Here is an 18,744-nt window from a genome sequence, read left to right as displayed (position 1 = left end):
TTGCTTGGCATTTAAATATATTTTATATTATCGAACATAATGTAAATAATGACGGGAAGAAGACTCGACGACCGGAAATATCGATCATCGGTCATGATATTTTGCTCGATTTTTGGTTAGTTAGAGTACGCGTCATAAACGATATATTATATCGCTCATATATATTATATAAGACTCGACGATATGCGCTTTAGTTTGTGAATTTTGTTTTTCATTCATGCGGAGTGGGCAGCAGGTGAAATACGCCGAAGGCCGATGATGATTTCCCACCATGTCAGTGGCTGTAACGAATATATTTGGAAAAATTATAAAAGCGAACTGAAAAATAAATGACTTAAGTCCGTCAACACTCATCGACATATCGAGAAAAATAATAGTTTGTACTTATCAACAGAAATCATATCATATGTCACCATTTTATCTATACTCTGTGCATTGACGAAATCGATATAATACAAGGCGATAGTTTTATTTTCAAAAAGACAATATCTGAGAAAATACATTTGTTGTTTCTCTAAGATGTATTAGACGAACAATAACTGTGTTATTTATTTTCACCATTATAGATAGCTGTTTTAAACATTTAAACAAAAGTTTGATAAGATTTTTTAGTTTGCAATAAAATAATCAACATAATATTGTAAAGAATAAGATAGTTATTGTACTTGTTGTACACAACTAAATTAAATGTATTATGTTATATAATTATTATTTTTTTTAAATTTTATTTACTAGTTATAGATTTTTTAGCACACTATTAAATTTACTTATGTCTTACAATTTATTAGTTATCTATAATTTATTATATATTTTGTTGGAGGCATAGGCTAATAATTATAATAATTATGTGTTATTAATGACATTTTAAATTGAGAATGTAGTTGTAATATTACATTGGTGTATAATATAACATTATATTAGTGAAGTATATAATTTATATTATATTCAGACTCATTCTTTCAAAAATGTATGACTTTGTAAATTCTAATACTTATATTCGTTATATCGATAATAAATCATTTAGTATTTATAGTGATTATATTATAAATAATGAAAACAACTAAAATGGGATGCTAATAGGCGTTGTGTTACAGGACCTCATGTCTTTTTCATACTTTTATCTTATACCTGATACTTGACCTATAACGACTATTAATCAAAGTTATTAGGTTGGGAAATGCCATGATCAGTCATCACAATATTCCAACTAGTGATTAGTATCGATAATTATCCATAGCATTATAAGTGTACGCCCTCAATATAAATTCTATATCATACTTTTATTTTCCAGTCTGCGATTGAATAAAACTTACAACTAGAGTCACATAAGTTACTTAACTTGAAAATCTTCAAAAAAAAAAAAAATAAATAAATCAATAAATAAAAATAATAAAACAAAAATTAAATATTATAGAAAAGGACGATTACACATCATTATAACTAACATAATAGTAATCGTGACGGTCGGCAAATATGAATTGAAGTACCTTAGTCGGACGTGGTAAAAGTATAAAACATTATCTACAGCGCAGATGTATGAACTTAAAATATAATAAAAACAGAAATTTTTTTCACAAACACCACCCACATGAAAACGTGCGCATATTTAAATGCATGACAGTGAGTGTATCTATAGTGAGTTTTACATAATATACAACGACGGTAATATTGTCTTTGGCTGATGTAATCTTTGGGTAGTTTATTGTGACCGTGTGTGCGCAATGCACTTCCGCATGGACGCTGAAGTTAATTTTGACGTTTATTTTTTGAAAATGTTAGAACTGGAGTTAAAAACGAAATATAAAAGATGATAATGATAAATATTTTGTTACACGTAGACCCGTTTCGTTATAAATGACAAAGGTTTTGAAGTAATTGTTGATGAGATAATCAAATAGTTTCAGTTCTCCGAGCACTTTGGTAAAAGTGAATTGATACATTAGGTACATATTATTTGAGGCTTGAATAGATCAAAAAGTTGTAGTAGTAACGCATTTTAAAATTATTTGTACACTTTTTGTGCTTGCTTCTGACAAGATATTTCATATTTCAACCAAGAGGTTTACCTTCATAATGCGTTTCTATAGAAACCCGAGATTTAAATTAATACTATACTTGGAATAATATTATAAGACAACAAATATTTGAAAAAAATTGTATTTATTAACAACAAGTACAATAATATACAAAACCAATTAGGTTTATATATTGTTAAATAACATATAAGATTGGCTGAATTGATCTTACACCCTATTTTATACGCATAAATGTATAAATAATATTGTGTCAATGTTTCAGGTAAAATATGTTAATTTTATCAAACGGTTGCGTTCAAATCAAAAAGTTACCACTGTGTTCGATAAAATTTAAAACATGTAATTATATTTTAAACGCTTGTTAACTATTGGGAAGAAAATGGTTTATAAAAATAAACGTCTCGAATCACAAAATTAGCAATATAATAATACAGATTTCATAATCGAGAATTTTTGATTGATCATAAATTTTAATCAGTTATTATACTGTAGAAATATGTAATTTATTTATAATTCATGTAAATTTTAATAGGTACCTGAAAGTTTAAAATTAAAACCTTTAAATATATATTTTCATTTAAACAAACAATAGTTTGTGAAGAAATTAAATTATTTAAAAAATATGTAATCATTTAGTTATTCAAGTATATTTTGATTAAATATTCAAAAACAATCTTATTAAGTAATTATAAATGTATTTATCGCTTGGACAGATATTTCAATAGCATTGATAATATTATGTAGATGCTTTGTTATTATTTGAATAATATAATAATATGGTAAATAAATATTAAATAAAATTAATGAAATGAACCATTTCTCACAATACTGACTTAGTAGTATCGTATTCAGTGTAAGTTGTTAGCTTTAGACTTAAATTTTCCATTATTTTCAGTACTTGTATAATTATTTTGTCAAGAGTATTTCATGAAACTTATGTTTTTATTTTTATGAATTTCATTAGTTAAATTTTAGATAACACGGCACTTTGGATAGGCTATTTAGCTACACCACTGTCGAGTTTTGGCTTTCCCGGCTTCGCATAAAAATTATTTATTACATCGATCCTTCATTTGACTCTGACATCATACTTTAAACGCTTACAAATCACATACTATACCAAAGTAAACGAAACTAATTTTTTATTTTTGAATAAAACTTTATTAATATAATAAGTTGAATTTATTCTACATTTTTTTGTCTATTATTCATTTTTTTGGAGCAGTAACAATGTTACAATTTTTAATATTAAAAGATGGCTTAATCTTATCTAGAGATTCAAAAGTAAAAATGTTTCTTAATTTTATTATAGTAAACAAGAAAAATAAAAAATAAAATAAAAATACAGTTGATATTTGAAATTTTTACAAAATATTAAATTATAATATTTAAGACATTTTTTACTACTTATTTAATAGAATAAATATTATTGGAAAATGGATTTTAAAAGTGTATGAATTAGGTAGAATTCGTCAATATTTGATATCTTAAACTGTAAGTATAAATTTTAGTTATTACGCATGCTATAATCCAAAAAAATGTTTATCATAGATGCTTGAAACATTTTGTCATTACATAATATATTATTATTTTTCAGTGCAAATTGTATAATATTTATACCAAAAATCTATAACTAACACCATAAATTGGAAACAAATTTCTAACAGTAATTAATTACAAAACATTATAATAATATTGTTATGTGATGATTTATGGTATTTGTTAAATACTTAATATTATTGATCTTTGGAAAATAATTTTTTGTTCAGAACTTATATAATAAGAATAAAAATTAATGTTGATAAATAAATTTATTTAATTTAAAAATAGACAATTAATAGTCCAGTGATATTGTTTCACATACATACTTAAGACAGAAATGCAATCAAACGTTTATTTCAAGTACATTTATTTTAAATCGTTTTCAACTACTTATTATTATTACAGGGTAACCAGTCGAATTAAAAACGTAATAGTGTTATTGTGCTAACTAGAAATATATATATTAAATTATAATTATCAAACAATTTTTTTATTCTTTAATATTTTTGTTTATATCTATTGAAAACAGGATCATATTGATAAACTATTTGAAGAACATGTCAATTTATTGATCAAAAACAATAATACTGCCGTTATCGAGTTTTCATAATCTCACTCGGAGAAATTGCTGCGGAGACTACTTCTAATTAAATAGTTTTCTTATTACTTAAGCTATAATGAAAATAAAATTCTTATTGAAGATAAAAATATATTATAATCATTGATCTAACAGTTATTTTAAGATGTTTGTTGATTTCAAACAATCTTTTATCATCCACAGTAATTTTTTTTTTTATTTATTTACTTAATTTTTAGAATTGAAAATACCAAGTTTCATTACACCTCCAGAATGTATACATAGAATGCAAACTTATTTCGTATATTTTAAATTCTCAAATCATTAAATTTTTTTAAAGCATTTTTTAATGTATATAATTGATGTTTTTTTTTCCGGAGTAGTCTTGAGAGGTTTTATTATATGATTGTTATTATGATATACTGTTAAGATGCTTTAAAGCTAACTAATATATTCTCGTAACTATCATAATAGTTTATAACATAAATATTATTAAATTTATTACAAATTAAACACGCCCGCCCATACTATCAATTAATATAATATAATGGTTTTTGTTGTTATTTATGAATAAAGAATAAATATTTTTAAAAATATTATTATAAAAATAATTTTTTGGCGCATATCAGTATATTAAAGAAGTGGTAGCCAACAAATATCTCTAATCTCGTAAAGAAAAAACATGCTGTTAACGGATGTTATAAATTATAAATCAAATCAGCTAAGTTAAACATCTTAAAAAATCAAAAACTAAACATACGTGCACATTATATTTATCGAACTTAGATTGTTTTTTATTGAACCTAATAAATATGACTACAATCAATATGAAAATCTTGCACATTCAATAATAATATCAAAGTAAATTATTTGTAATTAAAACTAATAAGATAAATAATAACTCATTTTTAGTTTTTTAATATAAAAAATAATACAATTTAAACTTTATTCATTGCCAACAATATAATACATGCATTTAGCTCGTGTTTCTTGTGTGAATCAAATAACGAAATGATGTAATTTTGTTTCTTGAGATTATTACATTTTGAGTGTTAATATATTATTATTATTATTATTATTATTATTATTATTTACTTCAAACATGTTTAGAATATATCTGATGAGCTTTCGAAAAAATACCACGCTTGAATATAAAATCTGACTAAAGAAATCATCGTGTGAATTTTATTCTTATAAGTAAAAAGTCACAAGCACATAATGTTGAACATTTTTTATTAACTCAAACATAATATAGAGTTGAAATATTGAAATATTATGAGATATAGGATTATTATATTTATTTTATTATATACATATACATATCGTATATTGTGATTGAATCATTTACGAGTTAACACATTTGAAAGCATATATTTTCAAAAATAAAAATCAACTATGGCGTAAATTACATAATATAATATTTAAATGTATACAGTTCTATGAAGTAAAAAGTCTTAATATGCTTACAGTAATATTTATTTATTTATTTATTATTTTTTTTTTTTTTTTTGTAAAAATTCAAGTATAATTTTATTTTACTATAAGTTGTCTATTATAACGATTTGTATTGTTGCATTTTATTATTATTTTTATTTTTTTATTTTGTATTCTGTTGACCGATTATAATAATATTAGTAATTTAATTTAAAACACAGAAAATTTAATTTAACATGTAAAACAATGTTATCTATACACGTAAATTATTTACAGAAATTATAATATTATAATGGTACGCTAATGTATTGAATTTTGTTTAATTTTGTATAAAAAGCCTAAAAGTTAATGATGTAATTGCGTGTAAACAAAACAAAATTAAAACAGAATTCAAATAATAGTTAGTTATTTTTTTTGAAAATAAATGAAACAAAAGTTGTACGGATATGTAAAATAATATGAAAAAAGTATATTTAAGTTTTATTTATTTTTCTTGAAATTTGTAATCTGTTTTTATTCGAATAGTTGGCATTGAAGAGTAAAAAGTAAAGATTTTTATAACCTAACCACAAACCCTCATCTAACATAGAAAATGTATTAACGAAATTTATAGAAGACTTCAAATGTTTAATCAACCGTCTCCTTTCTCACTTCATAATAGTCATCTCCAATCTCTTAAATGTCAAACATAACAAATAACTCATTTACTGACAGATATCTTTTGATTCCCTAGTAGAACCTAACCTTACGGGTTAAAAAATCATCGAAATAAATTTCTAATTACACTTCAAGGAAAAATATTGGCATAGCCTTAATTCTGAAATCCATTTCAGAAATAATTACTTCTTTTATCTACCAGATTTCTGTCTTTACCAAATCTATAATAGTACACAATATACCTATTTTAGTAACAGACATTAATTTCCCTCCCAAATATACCATATCCTCTAATCAATTTAATTTTTTCTTTCATACTCTTGGTTATAACTTCATGGTCGGTGGTGATATAAACTTTAAACATATCCGATAGGAATGTCGTATCAAAAATCCTAGAGAATATTTTTTCCTTCATAAAACTTCCAAGTAATTTCAACTTCCAACGCCAACTACTGGCCAATATCACTTAGAAAACGAACAGATATATTAGACATATTCGTAACAAAGGTTCCTAACACATTTCATTCTTATAAAATGGTACAAAGAATGGAGATTAAAAATAAAGGAGACCAAATCTATAAATTGTACGTTCACTCTTAGGAAGGGAAAATATCCATTAATCATCCTTAACGAACAAACATTACCAACCGCACAGAACATTCGCTATTTATATATTATTGACCAACGCCTTACCTGATCACTACACTTATGAAATAAACTCCTATCTTTAATGATCGGTTTTGTCTTCTTCGCTCTGTCCTAACTTCTAATCATATCAAACTGTCAACCAAAATGCTATTATATAAATTATTCCTAGAGCTAATGTAGACATACGATGTATAATTATAGAGCTCAGTAAAGATCTCGACCATAAATCATATATTGTGTCAGAAAACATTCCTGTTAATCCCCCCAATAAAAATTAAAAGGCGATGATTTTAGAAATCGAGACTTACTCGCCTAAAATTGAATATCCAAACATTGTAATAATTATAATTATAATTATCTAACTATCAAAATACTTTCACTGGAAAGTTTTTTATTCTGTCACTCAAACCACAAAATATTTTATCATTTGCACTTATTATTCAAAATATAACAAATTGTGGAAATAAATACTTAAAGTTAAAAAAAATTTTTTTCATAAAAATTGATAAAAATTAAAAGTATTTTTCAAAGGTATTGACAATAAGCTTTTGCCATAGTATTTCGAAAATAATGATTAAAAACAATTTCTAAAAATAATAAAATAAATATAAGTATGAAGTAATCTCGACACAATTCAAATATGTATGCTTATGGTTTGTATTAAAAATATTGGGACCCAATTAATAATCTTTATTTTTTTTATTTTTTATTTGGAAAAAATACAATCTGTACAGTTTATATACAATAAGAATTTTTGTTAACAATGTGTTTTTTTTTTAAATTGATTTTCCTAATTTATATATAAAATATTTACTATAACCTAAAAAAAGGTCGATCATATTGTAAATATGTCGTACCATTTTCAATTTTGTGAGATTTATAATTTCGTATACTTATTCAATAAATATAAACCATGTATTTTAGGTACAATATTATCTGAAAAATAAAAACATCGATGAAGCAGCTTTTGAGACAAAATAATATTTTTAAATTTAACCTGAAACTAAAATATAATATTATATATGTATTACATAAACAATATTGTACACGTGAGATGTGGATATACATTTAGGATTAACACGGTCATGTAAATTTGGGATTTTGAATAGTATTGAATATAGTTTATATTTTATGGATTGTAAATGATGAAATTTATTATGTTTATCATATTCTTTTAGCGATATTTCATTTAAATTATTCTACGTATTCGTATTAAATCATCATAATAACCCTGATTTATATGATAATGCTCAGTTTTGCGCGTAAACTAAGGCAACATAAGAGGGTTTTCGTCATGAACTGTTTCATGCAAGTGCCTGATACTAATAATACTAATAAATGCACGTAAATATTTATTTTTATCGGTCAGATGAAATCAGTAACGTCAAATTATTGTTTGATTTGTATGTCAAAACATTACATAATCTCAATCTATTTATTGAACAAAAAAGTGTCTTATTATTAGTTTTGTGTGCTTTTTAAGATATAAGTATTGCTTTCCAAGTTTTTTGTTTAACTAATATATTACATATTATTATTATTTTTGATTTTAAGTGAAAAACACAAATAGTTTTCCACAAGAAGTATTTCTGAAATTGTATCTAGCTAATTGAGAAATAACTATGGCCTATATATGTATATGTTACCGGAAATGTTGACATTTAGGAAATGATGACAATTCCTAGTAAATGTTGACAATTCCTAAAATCGGAAGGAAATGTTATCATCGCCTAGTATATGTTATCATTTCCTAACAATAGTAGGCAAAGATGCCACATTTTTAAATTTAATTTGATTTATTTCAATATTACTTTTATCAAACATAATTATTAATTAATCTACTATCACCTTAATAAATAATCAATAAATAAACAAGTATTTTTTTAACATTTTAATTTATGTAATTTAAGCTTTTTAACATTTTTATGATTTACAACGTAGTTACTCATTTTTATTTTCACATGGCAAACTTCCATGACATTTAGAAATACAAATTCTAGATGCCGATCTGCAAGCACACCTGTTCGTCTTGCATTTGTTGTCATTTCTATTAATTTTTAATTAATTTATTATAATAATAATTTGTATCGAAAAAATGTTTATTAATTTTTACAATAAAATATACATTTTTAATATCATTTTTAAAAAATAAATAAATAAATAAATGTCATTTTATGCATTTTTTTTATATATTTTTAGATCATCAAATTCCGGGGTCTAGTGATAACATTGCCTAATAAACTATGGAAATGATGACAATTATTCCTAGGCGATGATAACATTGCCATCCGCTTTTAGGAATTGTCAACATTTACTAGGAATTGTCGTCATTTCCTAAATTGTCAACATTTCCGGTAACATATATAGGTATATATACATATATTATCAAAAAACCTATTTTGTTTACTGTTTGATAGTTCATAATAAAATAATTAGGGATTTGATATATTCGTTATTTATCGATTTACGTTATTTTCTTGTAGTATTTTGTAGATGAAAAATAATATTTTAAAAATGTTTGATTATTTATATGTTATAGAATATTATAGAATTGAGAAAATAAAAAAAATAATAAATATTTTTATTGACATGTCATTGTTTGGAAATTATTTGAATTGCATTTTTTTAGTCTTTATTCAGAGTAAATATTTTTTAGTATTACTAATCCAATAACTGTTGGCTTTGCCTTATTCTAGAGATAAAAATGTTTTATTAGGGATTAATTAAGAAATTTTAAAAACTTCAAAACATTATTTTTGTTCTATAATGTAATAAATAAAAGTATTATAGTTTATTACACCAACGGTAACTTATTTGTTTTATTATATCTAAAAACTTTAGTAGTTAAATTATATGCCTATGTGAAATAAATTTAGGAATTATATTTAAAACTTAATTAATCTTCTATGATAATAAAATATATATATATATATATATGTATATTATATTTATATTATTATTTAATTTAAAAACCAAACAAATAAATGTAATAAAATGTTATTGAAAAAATCAGTTGTTTTTTGAAAATTTCCGCCGGATATAAATAATATTACTAATTTAAAGACATCGTTAAAGATCTTTCAGTCTCTGCAGCATTATAATAGTTAAAACACGCGATTGGTTAACGTTACGAATTCAGTGAATCTTTTTATTTTTACAAAAAGGTAATTATAATTTACAAGTTTTTAGATGGTATAAAACGAATTAAACCACATATGTAGTCTTATAAAACGAATGAGTCGAGTATAGATATATTAAATTTGATGAGTCTTCAGCATTATCGTCATTTAAATATTTTATAAAACTATAATATTAACTATATTTATGATATTAATTAATGTGTTTAATATCTAAATCAAAATCAGGATATTTGAGGTTTATATAATTATTATATTATGTAATTTTTGGAAATAAGCATTTTTATAAATTCGAAAAATTTCATTCGGGTGCCCACGAGAAAATTATTGAAAACCATTGCGTTGTAAGCAAATCTTTTTAGAAACACTTTTTTTATAAGTTGAGATTATAAATGAAATCTTTTATTATTTTTTTTTAATACATTGAATGTACCCTGTTCAATTTTTAAATGTATACAATTTACCGTTATAGATCTGTGCAGATGAAATGTATGAAATCGAAACGAGGATAATAACAACAATACAGATTACTTTATGTATTAAGATAACTATACATTCGCAAACTTAAGTTTTTAGTTCTAAACCTAGTAGATCAATAACATTAAAAACAAAAACAATTATTTTGTTCAATCTAAAGCCCTTTGCGTTGAGTATGGACCTAGCTTTGATGTATAAAATGACATATCGTATTGTTAAAAACCTACTGAAACGAATATTATTTATCTTCTAAAAATTAATACTATGTAATACATAGTATGTATTTATAAATTATAACTCTCTCCCATAACTTCCTATCTACAAATATTGCAGATATGTTAAAATTTTTGCTGACCAAAAATATATTTTAAAAAAACGGCGCGTACGCAATATTATTATGTTGTGCTATTTACCAAAGACCTTCAGTTGAGGTAGAATAATAATAACTTTTAAGCTTATGATATAATTATTATAATAATATTATGATTTTTTGTTATAATTATGTCAAGAATAAAGATATTTTTATTATAATTTTAAGATCACCGTGGCTGTATGACAGTTGGTTATACCAGAGATTAACAAAAGATTATTACAAGAAATATATAAAAATTAAAATAGAACAGAATTTATTTTTACTACCGATCTTTAATTTGTAAATTTATTTTTGGCAAACCTAAGAATGCTAACATTTTAAATATTTATATTTTAAAAGTGTTATTAGTAATTTACTTCAATGATGAAATGCCTGTTGTAAGCGTATTAGTTTACGTAATACGATAATAAGATCAGAGAAAATGAATACTCATTTTTCCACTATCGGTCACAATGCTCGATAAGTTAAAATAAATTCCATCAAAAGATCTATCAGTGTTTTTTTTTATTCAATATTTTCAGACTAAAATATAATATTGTTGCACCAGTGGCGTGACTAAAGGATAATCAAAAGACGGGCGCCACAAAGTTTTTTTTTATGAGCGATGGGTATAAGTGGATAATAGCCAAAGTATAATAGATAATTGAGTATTAAATATTATTATAGTATTCGCTACGATAAGTAGTTAAAACTACGACAGTAAATGCCTTAATTAAGAGTGAGTGGGAACAATAATCAGACTATGAATAATCCTATGAAAAATATCAAGTTTGTTGTTTTGCCTTAGCGAAGAATATATTATAATATTTAAATCTTTGGAGTGTATTTTTGAAAAATAAAAGAATACATATTGGTGTATATCGTGTAAATGTCCGAATCTATCATTAGAAGTCTATTCGTAAATAAATGTTTTCTAAAAGCAAATATATAAGCGTATACATTGCTAATTTTTCAGTGATTAAATGAAACAATTGTTCAACTATTGCAATGATGTGATGCGTAAATAAACGTAAAACTATATGTATTATTATATATTAATTTTTAACTTAAGTAAAAAATCACTATACTGTTTGCATTGCTTACGTGTCTGTTTGAATTTATTTTTTTTATAAAATTAAATACTAAATACTTTTATACACACTATTCATAAAAGTCGTAATGTTTAGAAATATCTATATAAGTACCTAGTTAAAATTACAGTTTACCATAAACTCTTCAAAGCGTAATGTCATAAAACACAGCCATAAACATTTGAAAATATAGATAATTGAAAATTTAATACCGTTCCATTCAAATAATCGCATAACCTCGATGAAATTTTAATGATATTTGTTAAAAACTATAAAACCTATTAGGTATCTATTATTGCAATTATTTTAAAATATAATATGAATAGTAAAATCATATAAGAGCATAAGGTTCGATAATAATAAATGTTATTTATTAACAAGAGTTTAACCTTAAAGAATTTAATATATTGATGTATTAATGACAAATTTTAATTTTCTCATACCTACTTTTCTGTTTTTCGTTTCTTAAAGTTTTTAAATTTAGTATAAAAAATCATAAGCTCTTGATAATCAAATGTCAAAATATGACTTAAATTTTTTATTACGATCAAACTCTACATTTCAATGTTAATTTAAGCGATAAGTGAAATAATCAGTTTATCCACCTAATCACAGTAACTTTTTTTATAGAATATTGAGTTTTCAATATAATTTTGTTCGATAGGTAGGTATATTACTATTTTTAATTTATTTAACTATGTACATAACATAGTTTACTCATTTTTATTACACAAGTGCATTCTGCTACATGAAAGTTCGTTTTTATTAATTAAATTGTCTGTCTAAGTTATAATAAGCTATACTCTAAGGTGTATTACACAATTTTATTCCGATCACGGCTCAGATTATGCATTTTGGGAAAGTAATGGAATAGCTGCCATCGACCTATTAATTGATTTGCTAAATTTGATAACATTTGCCTCTGTACGTGATAAATGAAAATAAAAAAAAAAAACAAAGAATTCTAAACTGATTAGTTAACGTGATGGAAAAAAAAATGTCTAGGAAATTATAGTGGATTGACCTCGAATATTAATATTAATATTATAATGATCTAATAATATTCTATAAGTAAATTATTATTATTATACACATTATTTTATATAATAGTCTTGCCTATATTATACACCGTGCTATGATATTGTATAGTTAAAATTTTTTTTAAATAAAAATCCAGTCACAAAATCAAATCAATTTTAGAGACTCCAAATTTGTATGGTATAAATGCCTATAAAAATCTAATATTACTATACATGATAAGATAAATTTTTTACTTGGCTTAAAATATAAAATTTCTGTCATCAGTTAAATTAATTGAATAGGTACCTAAGTATGTAGCTAGTTTTTTCACTGTTTTACACAAATATAAGCAGTATTATAAGATGATTTTCGACTTTTTTTTCTAAACAAGGGTTTTATATTTATCGAAATAATAATGTCATAGTACATAATAATCTAAGTGATTCTAACTATAATCGTTTATTATTATTTTATTTACAATCAATGCAATTACTACCAATATTTTCGAATCCTGCAATAGACCAATTTTAAGTATCAATAATTTTAGTTGAACAATGGCTATTACTGTTAAAAATTAATTGTTGATGTTTTTTATTTAAAAATTTGTTTTATTTATAAAAATCAAGCAAATAAATAGGTGCTCATAAATTAAATGTATTCTGATAAAATGACTTAGATTAAAATAACTAATTGATTTAATGAAAAATAATTTGTCGTTACCTAATTGTGAAAAAACCTTAAAATCTAAGATTTATCAAAGAAATCAATGTAAAAACACTATCGAAATCGGCTATGTATATTTTTAAATATTCTATTCGAATGAAAAAGTTTATTTAAACATACAAAAACTGGGGATCTCGTAAAAATAAAAGTTCTCATTAATTATAGGTCGTACAAATTAAATGAACCCAAATGAACCCATTTTTATTTTAATATATGTTTTTTTGTTTTACGCTAATTAAATTGAACCATGACATAGTTGCACTTACTTCGCATAACATTATTGAATTTGTATGTAATTATAGACATCATTAGTTTATTTTTAATCTGCGAGTTTATTAAACATAAAAAAACAACGGATAATTAAAATCAATTTTTTAACAATTCAGTACCTATTTTATGGATGACCGTCACTACGAATTAAGTTAGAAAATATTTTAGTTATAAGTACAAAATAAATAAATTTTTGTTTCTTAAATACGAAGTAATTAAAAGTAAGTTGATTGCTGAATTTTTGATCCTTAAACAACCCTTCTTACTCTCATCTATAGCGGTTGACTTAATGTTAAACACGTATTACAAGTGATAGCGATTTCAGAAGAGGAAGTTCAAATATTACAGAAAAAATGTTTTATTTTAATAAAACAATCAATTCAAATGTATTTTGTACGTGAAATTATGTACATATATAAATATATATATTAGTATTTACCTAAAATATTAAAATCTAAATAGATCATAATTTCATTAATAAGAATCTTTAACATGAAATCTTTTATCAATTTATGATAATATACACATGCACAGTTGTGTATTAAATTTAGTGTTTTAATTATAAATAAATTGATCATAGCATAATATTATTAATTATGTTAAATTATCTTGCAAAGCAAAGTAGTCTGATGCTTATTCCTCAGGTGATTTTTGTTTATTTTTAACTTTAAAATTTCTAAACGCAAACAATCGAATTGGATATCACAAAACCTCCGCTATTATGATATTACTATTTACTTGGTAAAGAATGTTTATTCGTTGACGTAGTAATATTCCATGCACCGCAACAATAAACTTTCAGAATGGTCTCGTAATCGGAATAAAATTCCTGCAGTTATTAAAAATAATACAAATGGTAAGTTTGTTTCTATTGGCGTATAATAAGGGATTGCGTTTTATTATGTGTATACGAGGAAGAAATCGTGTTATAAAATATTTTGAATAAAATTTCGATTATCCTAAAATATTATTTTCAATATTCATTATTAAATATTACATAATCTATATTAAGTTTGTACGTTTTATACGTTTCATACGTTTTTTTTTTTTTTTTTTGTGTGTGCTGTTGTGTGAATTGAGGTTACTTTTATCATTAAATTATAAAAATAAAGAGTTAATTAATAATAATATATGAAAATATGTCTATTATTCATAATTACTGAGAATAATTAGAATTCTCTCCTTTGGCTCATAAAGAACAACAATAATTTTAAGTTATTTATATGGTGTTATAAGGAATGTAAAATAAAGAAATCCTACTTTACTTAAAAAATTTAAGCAAAAATTTTAATAAAGAATAAAGATCACTTCTCAAAACATCATCAGGTCCATTTCACTTCAATCATTTACATCATCCGCGTGTACTTTACTTTTCATCACCGCTTTAAACATAGTTGTTCGACAGATAAATTTGTATATTAAATGCTATTACTTATCAATGGATAATTTAAATTAATATTTAATTTATCGGTCTTATTTTTTATGTTAATTATTAACTAGTGAGTTTAACAACTCTTTACTATCATTGATTTAAAAGATCAATGTTCATACCATTATACACCGCATTAAAAATCTTTACTAAAAAATATTGTAAAATCTAGATAACTATGCAAAGAATAAAATGAGGATCACTTATTATATAAGCAGAGAATATACTAAACATAAGTAAATAAATAAAATGGATGGCGCGTGGATATATTATATAATAACATAGATGTAATACACATCTCTATTATATTAGCCGTATATTATATTATACGGTGACTGAAATCGAATTTGAATAACACGACTACATAGTGTTTCGTACAAGAAAATTCGAATAAACGAGGCCGGTCACTCTAGAGTCTATCAAAAACCATAATGTGTTTTGTATGATAGCACAATTCGAACCTTCGCTCTGGAAAAATAAATGTCGTTAAAATTTCCTCATAAAACATAAGTAATAAAATTCAACTTATTGGTTTTATGAACAAACGATTGTATATTATTAGGAGACCCTTTTTGTAACCGTTTGATAATAATGAAAGCATATTACTATCAATATCAAATACTATATTAGTTTTTTCAATGAGAAAAATAGTATGGTGTACCTTAATGTAATGATTGTACAAGTACACAACTTTTTTTTACGTTATGCTTTACCTGTGAATCAAGTCTAGTATTTCAATGATTGCAATAAATTGTATTCAGTTTTTCGCGCTTAGTTGAAAGAACGTCCTATTTAAGTTTATACTTTTTACAGATGACAACATTTTTATTGATAAATCATATTCGTTGAACAATATAATTTTATACTTAATTATTCAAATATAATAAATGTAAAACGGTTGGATTAAAATAAAAATACAATATAATATCATATTAAAAAAAAAATTCACGATTGAAATATAATAATATTATCATATAGGTATGTGTTTCACTTTCTAAATAAAGTTTATTACCTGTATTAAAAGTGGTACATGATATTATATTAGAATAACATAGCAGTAATATATTATATATTATATTATTGTATACTAGAACCATATATATAAAATTATAAAAAAAAAAGATTCACAAAACATTTCTCGGTTCAATTTTGAATTTCTTATAATATTTTATTTTTACACAGTAATGTACTTATGTTATTTACATGGTAACATGTGTTACGCTTGTTATACACATATCCACATTGATAATAGTATGTATATTTTTTTAACAAAGCATTTCATGAAGATTTTAATCACTTTCATAAGTTTTAACCTCAACTATCCAAGAACTTTGATAATCCATTTTGAACACGAGAAATCACTTAAATATTTCTTCAAATATTCTAAATCCTGCGTTCCAGGGCTTGCATTTGAAAAAAATTTATTTTACGTTATTTTCAATTAAAACGTTACACAAATTTTAAGTTTATCGTTATTCAGAATTTAAACGTTATTCAACTTTTACATTTATCGTTATTAAGAATTAAAGTTTTTAATTTATTTTATAAATTATAATTATTAAATAGTTGGAAATTAATTATTTCATTTAATGATATACTATATATTTTGCGTTATGTTTTGTTTGATGATACGTATATCATATATTTTGTTAATCGTTACGTTTTTTTTTTGTGTTATTCAATTATTTATGTTTATTGTTTTCCGTTATAATTACGTTTACAAATTTCAATCGGCTTTTTATCAAATATAACGTTATTGTTACGTTTACAAGCCCTGCAGTGCATTCAGAAACTTAGTTTACAAATTGTTTATTTCTGTCCAACGATGATCGAACCAATATTCCTTTAGTAAATGAGTATAAATTAATGTTTTAAATTGTAGGAGTTATGTTAGTAAATTTAATAACTAGATTATAAACGTACCTGTTTAAGTATTTGGGGGGATGCTTGGAGAGGCTTAGCTCTCCAAAAAAATTAAGCCCCCCCCCCCTCCCAAAATTATTGAACATTTATCAAAGTATTTAATGGGTACCTATTTTTCAACAATGCAAAGAAAGATTTCGCGGATCGAGAGAGACGTGCAAATTGAAACAACTACTCATTGACATCAACCGGTAATTTTTTGGAACGTTAAAACATGCCCCCCCTTTCTCGCCTCGGCATTAATAACGCCGCGTAAAAACTGCAAGTGTTCCTCGCCCCGGTACAACCATCCGAAATTCAATTAATGCACTTATAATGACGTCGACACGCAACGCCCATATATTATACATGCACGCCTATACACGTATACGAACGCGCGTGTGTATAGATTTGTATAGATTCTAGATCATCATATCGATCTGGATTCCCGCGACTCATGCACTTGACAGATATTCGGCGTTCGTGCGCCTTTCCACCGATCGCCGGCAAAGGCTAACGCGGGACGATTCGAAAAAAATACAATATCATGCAGCGTTGTGCGAGAAACACCGTGGTCCGACAGTTCACCGCGTAATTTTACGGTGATCCGACGATAATATTCGTCGTCGTCGTCGTGGTCGTCGGTTATTCATTCGTCAAACACACGTGAGTCGAGGGAAGCCCGCGCAATACTATATACCTATACGATGATGTTTACTACTATACTTGGAACATTATACTGACCTGTGCGAGAGTGCGACTGTACTTTGTTTTAACGGCACAATATAGTGTAATAACAGCAATAATAATAATAATAATATTATTGTTATTATGGCGCAGACGGTTAATGTTTTTTGACGAAAAATCCAATTGTCGTTTGATGGCGGTGGCAGAGACGACGGCGAAGAAGGAATTCGCGACGGCAATCGCAAACACTGTTGACGGCGACGACGACCGCGCGAGAGATGATCGGCCTCGCGCCCGTGTCCCACCGGCCGAAGGGGTGTGCGTTCACTGTTCGTCGTGTGCGTCCGGACGGCGCGCGCGGACCGCGTTTTAGCGGCACCCCATTGGCGGCCGACCCAACTCCGCCGCCACCGCCGCCGCCGCCGTCGATGAACGTAAGAGACTACGCACACGTTTCGTTACGTGTGTTCTTATTTATTAAGTTTTTTTACGCCCCGGCTTCGATGTCTTCGCTCTTTCCGTCGTCCGTTTCCGTTCGGCGGCACCGAAGACCCTGTCGACTCACACCGCGACGACGACAATGACAAACGATATTATCGATAACTGCTGCAGCCACAGCCGGTCCTGCACGGCGTTGCCCGCGAACGCCAGTGGATTTGCCCCGTCCTCGATTAGGGGGGGGGCACTGTACGCGTGTTTCTCGGTTGCATTCGATCGGGCGTTTTTGCAGAGTGGACACGAAAAATACGCGTTTACGACGTA

At 25.6% G+C, this 18,744-nt stretch overlaps 1 protein-coding gene across 1 annotated transcript in view; it reads right to left on the bottom strand.

Annotated features, from left to right (window-relative positions):
- Positions 1 to 18,297, bottom strand: part of LOC112602013 (thyrostimulin beta-5 subunit) — a 30,004-nt gene extending 11,707 nt beyond the window's left edge. The window contains exon 1 of the mRNA XM_025349928.1: positions 18,040 to 18,297. The gene's annotated coding sequence lies outside the window, so the exon portion shown is untranslated. The remainder of the gene's footprint in view (positions 1 to 18,039) is intronic.
- Positions 18,298 to 18,744: the final 447 nt, after the last annotated feature.

The sequence above is a fragment of the Melanaphis sacchari genome, unplaced genomic scaffold (genome assembly GCF_002803265.2).
Source record: "Melanaphis sacchari strain LSU unplaced genomic scaffold, SCAv2.0 Contig80_pilon_pilon, whole genome shotgun sequence".
Taxonomy (NCBI): domain Eukaryota; kingdom Metazoa; phylum Arthropoda; class Insecta; order Hemiptera; family Aphididae; genus Melanaphis; species Melanaphis sacchari.
Note: the sequence above shows the minus strand (reverse complement) of the source record. Positions and strands in the feature narration are given on the sequence as shown.